A 6,824-nucleotide genomic window follows, 5' to 3' on the forward strand; every position below is an offset into this window, starting at 1 on the left:
TTGTGGAATGTTGTTTCTTTTAAACACTATATATGTTCTATATGGAAACGCATATCCTGATATTGCTATGTTGCTCTTTGAAATTTGAATTCTCAGATGAACCCTTGTATCCACAGTCTTGGGGTCATAAAAATCTCTGTCTTCTTCAGTGACATTGATCCTTGTACTTTTTGGATCCAAAATAGTGCCAGTCTTAAAAGTCATCTCTTCAGTGAAAGTAGAGCTACTTTGTCTCTTCATTCTTAAGCATGCAATTACTGTTGCAGTTTTATTACCTACATTTTAGTTATTAAATTCAGCAAAATTTTTTCAAGTGCAACAGGAAAAATGTTTTGGTAATGAAGCTTCAGTCCTCTGGGTTACATCTTAAAAGCTCTTGGCAGAGCAAATGTGGTTGCTTGACTGCCCTTTATTATTTTAAGAGCATTCCTAACTCTTTGCAATAAGGTTTTTTCCCTCTTTAAGAGCAGTACTAATAGTTCCTTATTACTGGCAGCATTAAAGTGACACTGTAATTAACTCATAGTAAACGACAAACCAATGGTGTCATTCTGAAATGCAGAAAGCAAAGACCTGCAGCATGGTACAGCATATTCAGTATGGAAGTCCTTGGTTTTTTTCTCTTACATAGTATGAAATTCATTACAGATATTTGTCATGTTACCATGATGGGCATGGTATTGTTCTTTCATAAGCAGGTTGGTCTGCCTATCCGGTTTTTTCCTCACAGCATAGCACAGCTGGTTAGGTTAGCACTCTTTTGTTTGTGTTTTTCACGTGAAAAATTTCCAAATGTTTGTTGTGCTGGCGTTTGTCACTGTGGTGAAGGAGAGGGGAAAAATCACCATAATGGCTCTATTGGCATAAAAGATAAGGGACATCTGCCGTAGTAAAGAAGATCCAGTTCTTGGATTCATGCAGCAAGCAATTCCTGTCTCTTAATCAAATGTTAGTGCACTCAAGTCTGGTCTCTGTAGCACCTCAGAATAACTGGAAAAACTGCACAATTATGACAGAACATTTTTTCACAACAGGAGACTTGGATGCTTCCCTCAAGGATATTCCTTACTGAGGACTTGAAAAGAGACTTTCTTTGAAGCCTTAAAAGAGACATTTATTGGTACAGGAATGACCTGGGAGAAGAGCAGACTATGTCCTATTTAGTCCCTGTTTCACCTTGCCAAGAACAATTTGATTTGATTTGGGATTCAAAATGCAGTAGTATGATAATTAGTTGCTAAAATGTGCTGTTTGACCATTCTAATTGTATGTCCAGCTGTAATCTTTGTTGGGCAAAATGGTTATAGTTCAACACTCATACTCTTTTAATTACTTGGCATTTCATTTTCTTCCTGGTTTTCTGAAAATAAGGACAAACCTGATAACTAAATTTGACTACTCCAATTTCTTTGCAACAGCAAAAAGAGAGTTGTTGGTTTCAAAAGTGTAGGTCTCTTTGGATCAAAATAAATCTTTTACACTTCTAGCTTTCCCAAAACATGTAGGAATTTTTTGTTTGATTTGATGGGGTTGGATGAATGAGTGTTTTGAAATTCCTGGATTTATCTCGTGGGGCTTTTCTTACTGTTTTGTTGTCCTGTGAAATGCATTTTTTTAACATTTGCAAAAATGAACAGTTAGATGGTTTTATGTGATATCTTCAATATGATTATTTCAGCACATTTAGGATTAATTAATCCTTCAAATACTTCATAGTATGCAGTATTATTTTAGGCCTAGAAGACAGAATCAGGTTTATTTAAAGTAGATATATGGGAGTGTAGTGATGTCTGGTTTTCCCCTGATTTCACGACAGGCTGCCAACCATTCCAAGATAAAGTCGGCCTCCTCTTAAGTCTCTGTGCATCACACATGACACTGAAACCAAAAATGGGAAACTGGATTGCTGACAGTTGTGGTCAGTGATTGAATGGAGCTAAATATCAGAGGACGACAGGATCAGAGGTGAAGGTTTGAGTCTGGCCAAACTTCTTCCTAAAGTGTAGAATGTACTTGATACTCCAGATATACTGATTGTAGTGTGTAAGTGGCTTTAATTGATGGACTGGGAAATTTGATATCCTTACTTGGCACTTGAGAGTATGCTGCCTTTACATGGTTACTCATGTAATTCCATTAATTTCAGATGAGTCATGATTTTGAGGTAACTAAGGCATTTTAAGTATTTATTTGCCCCATAGTGTTTCTGGAAAATATAAATTTAAAATCTCAAATGCTGGTAAGCACACATTTCTTATTTCCTAAAAAAAAACCCTTTCTTTTTTTGTTTTAGAGTCTCATGATTAAATATGGTATTGAGTCGTGATATCTGTTTTTAATTAATCAGTTTAGCAGCAGTGTACTCTTCTATGATGGAATAAAATTAAAATGTTTATTGGACAGGCATTGACTGTCTGGCTGATTATTATGTAATTATGCAGCATAACCGCAGGCTGCAGAGAACTGGGGTGATAGGCTTCCTCATGTTCAGGATATCATTAATAATAAGCACGATATTTTGTTGCTTAAATACTTTGTTTAATGGGTTCTCTGTATTTAAACTGACTAGGTGGTACAGCTGACAGTTTCCCTGATTCCTATGATATTCTATCTCTACTGGCAAAGATGAAGTGCATAATTTAGGCTTAATACATTTCCAGTAGAGGAGGATGCTGTGCAGGCCTTTTTACAAATGTGATGTAGACACAGTAGCAAGCAAATAAAATTAATAAATCAGCAAGTCAACCTCTGTGATATTAGCTTCTGCTGGTTTTGCCAGACTGGTCTCAAACATGACATGTACTTTGAACTAACTCTAGTTGGAAGCAGATATAATGTGCATGGACTAAAATTATAGCTAATTGCCACAGTTTTATAATTTTATACACAGGTGTCACACTACTGGCAGACAGCTCTAGATTGGATAATGAGGCTTTTCAAAGGTGGCAGTACCTTATTTACTTGGCAGATAAGTTAACCCTCTCTTCCAAAAATCCAAACATTGGATTTAGTTCCTTATAGGTTACATCTTAGAATCCAGTTTTCCTGCACTTCACTGATCTTTGCCCTAAACTACCAAATAAGAACCATGTAGAGATCAAATGAGTTTCTCATGTCTACAAGAGTAGCATGCTGATGGAGCCAGGTTTTGCCTGTGGTTCTGGGAGCAGCTCAATGCACCACCCCACAGAAAGGGCTCTCACTGGCTCCATTTCTAGGCTGGTAAAGTTCCTATGCTCTGGTTCCCATGTAACTTCTCACCCCTCCCTTTGTTTCCTGGGAGAAGATGAATTCTGCTTCAGGATCCCATCTGTAATTTGGGGAGAACAGTATGTTTCTGGTGCTGAGAAGTAACAAAAAGATACATACACTGGTGCTGGAGGGAAGCCAGCTGGTAAAACCACAATGAATCTAAGTAAGCCTGACCTAAATCAAATGGGTTTTCTTTTGTCCTGCAATGAAGATGGATAATGTTGGTGCTCTGTTTGTGCAGAAACAGCTGTGGCTGCTGCATCTTACTGAAGAGATTTACCAGTAAAGACTGATGTCAGGGTATTTCCTGATGAACACAAGCCAGTGTGACTCAGCAGTGACACCAGTTGCTGTGCATGTCTTGTCACAGGAAAAAATGTCAGCTCTGTAAAGAGAAGGACCCCATGTGAGATCCAGGACTGGCCTCACTCCCACACCACCCTGCAAGAGGCGCTTCCCCCTGCATCTGTCTGATCCCTCCACACAACAACAAGTGTCCTGTGTGGAATCTGCTCAGGAATTGTGTGGTGTAACAGAGCAATGCAGGCTGGGGACCAGAAAAATTGGGCACAGCTGAAGGGTTATTTTCGGGGAAGGATGAAGCAACAAGGCTGTGCATGCTTGACTCATCCTGTGCTGATTAGGAATAGGTTACTGAGAAATCTTTTAAAAAGATGAAAAGAAGGAAAAGTAACCTGGGAATAATGTGTCCCAGTTTGCAGCTTAAAAGCCTTACATCTAAATCTGAGCTAATCACTGTATACTCAATGAGTAGTCAATGGGGAAAAAACCAAAACCAAAACAGACACCTTCAGAGTGCAGCTCCTCTCATTCTTATAGAGATGCTTAAAATGGATCCACATCAACTGGATTTCTTTCCCCTGTCTGGAAAGAGAATATAGGATGCCAAATTCAGAATAACCTGTCCAGCATGTAGAAAGGTAAGCTGAACCCTGTTCTTGTAATTTTTTTTTCTTGCTCTGGCTAGGGACAGTGACACCCAAGATCAGTAGAGGGTCTCAGCCAAGAAGTAATACTGAGCTGCAATTTGACTCTCCTTTGGGCTGATCTTTTTGTCTCACAGCAGCCCAGCACTCAAGAGAGGACCAGTTCTTTAGGCATTGAATTTACAAGGCCCAGAGATCTATTCTCATGTTGCATCAGTACTTACAAGGACAAATTACCTTTCTTTTTTATCTTCCCTTTGTGTATATTTGGCAAGCTCCATGTTCTTTTGAAATCAAACCAACAAGCTACTGCATTATGCTAAAAAGCCCTCGTAAAGCCTGTAGACCTCCAATATACAGGTGGGAAAATACAGCCCATAGATCAATTTGCTACAGACTTCAGGAGAAAATTTGATGCAATTGTGATAGGAATCAGTAACCCAGAGATCAATCCTTTTTTGTGTGTTCCTGTCTCTTAAAAAGCTGAGCTAAGGATTTACTGATGACATGTCAAATTATTGCCTGGGCAAATGTGTTCTTGGAGGATTAAAATAGTTTGCAATTCCTGCCAGGCCTGCAATGGCTGAGAGCATAATTTCATTAGTATAATACATTCCTAGGGCAAGAATAATTTGTCCAAATACACTTAAAATGTTTGGATGAAATAATCTACCTTGCCTGAGGCTGCCATCAGAAAGCACTTATCAGGCCAGACGTTCAGTCTCATCAACACCTGTGCAGGAGGCTGCTCCTGTGCCATGGCTCAGAGAGGTGTGAGAGCCCCATATCCTTCACTGGCTGGAGAGGAGAGGAATGGGGGACCATTTCGTTCTGAATTTTTTACTCCAGACATCTGAAGCAAAGCACCAATCCTGAAACCATACTGTGTTGTGCTGTGCTCATTGCTGCCTTGGCTAATATTGTATCAATATCTCCAGAGGCTGGAGTTTCTGGGTGTACCCACAGACATGCTGAGCAGGAAAAGTAATAGGAATTCCTCACAATCCAAATCAACAAAAAGCTTGAAGGAGATAGAAGAAGTCTCTTTCCAGCCTGATCAAAATTAGAAACCAACAAACAATATTATAAAACCACACTGAGTTCCTTGGCTGTGTGTTGATGCTTCAGTCCTTCTGGGCTGGGCCTGACCCTGGTTCCCTGATCCCCAGCTCCACTTGCAGGCAATTGTCCTGCCCCAGCCTTGGCTGACCCTGTCCCCAGGGAGATGCCCCTGGTGCTCTGTCCCCAGTTTGTACTGCTCCTGGTGGGGGCAGTGGGATGGTCCCTGCCCTGCCCTGCCCTGCTTGCCCAGGGATGCCCTGCAGCTCCCAGCCCCCAGTTCCAGGGGTCACTGGCTGCCACCCATCCTGTCAGATTTGCACTCTTTGGTGGTGCTGACATAAATAACAATTCGCTGACTGCAGGAGTGATTTACTTTAAGCACTTTAGCACCTGCTGTTGCTCATTACAGGATTATCATGCCCCAGATTGTTCCTGGCAGCCCAGGGTTTACAGTGTTACCACATGGCACATGTGTAAGAGTTACCTTACAGGGGTGGTGGGTTCATGCACTTGCTCTGTCCTCTCCATGACCCTACTTCATGCTAAGATCTCTCATGTAACTGGAAGCCACAGGTTTTAGGCACGTGACAATCAGAAAAAAAAATCAACAATTAACTCAACATGAAGGCTTTTAATGGTAGATACCAGCATCTGACAGTATCTCATGGTTCAGGATAGCAGCCCATTCTCCACTGTTGACTCATTTTGTCACTGTGTGGATATCATTGCAATTAGCCTTGCCTGAGAAGGATAAGAAGGATACAAAGATGGAGCTTGTACTAAAGGCTCTGCAGACATCTGGCATTTCACACTGTTCTCCTGGGCTGGCATTCAGTGGGGGAAGTTATAATAGTTTTTAGGCCACATCTTCCAAAATTCTTGGCAAAAATAGCTGTCTCACTCCTCCTGGTAATCTCCCCTGCCTACTTAATTGCTTAAATTGCTGGTTCTTCTGTTTTCTGATATCTGCAACACATCCTTTCTCACTGTAGCATTTCACAGTGCTGCAGACTTAGAGCTTCAACTTGTTTTGTTAAAATTGGTCACCTGCAGCCTAAGCCATAGAAGAGTTCCATTATTACTTTCTGGCCTGGTAACCATCTGTTTCCTACTGCCAGCACCAGCCACAGTGGTGCCTGGTATGTCCTCTGAACTGTCTGTCCTCTCTCCTCTCACCACCAAAACTTTCACTGGAAGTTACTTTAATTGTACTGCTTAGGATGGCTTTATGGACAACCATCACTTAAGAGCAGTGCCCATGGCATTTCCAAGTAGGAAAGACGGAACAGTCTGTGCCCAAAGATACAGAAAATGGGGAAAAGAACATGCTAACACTACAGAGAACAAAGCACCCTGCAGCTTTCTCAGCCAGTGCTGTGATGAAGTGCAACAACAAAATAACACCACCAGCAACAAAAAATCCCCAACCCAAAATGACCCCCCCTAAAATCTAAATAATAGGTTTATGTAGTGAAAGACAGAACTGGTCTATACAAGTTTTGAGTTGTTTTGAGGAAAAGGTTCAGCATGACTATAAAAACATTGTAGAATCAAAATTCATAT

This window comes from Molothrus ater, chromosome 2 (assembly GCF_012460135.2).
Source record: "Molothrus ater isolate BHLD 08-10-18 breed brown headed cowbird chromosome 2, BPBGC_Mater_1.1, whole genome shotgun sequence".
NCBI classification, from domain to species: domain Eukaryota; kingdom Metazoa; phylum Chordata; class Aves; order Passeriformes; family Icteridae; genus Molothrus; species Molothrus ater.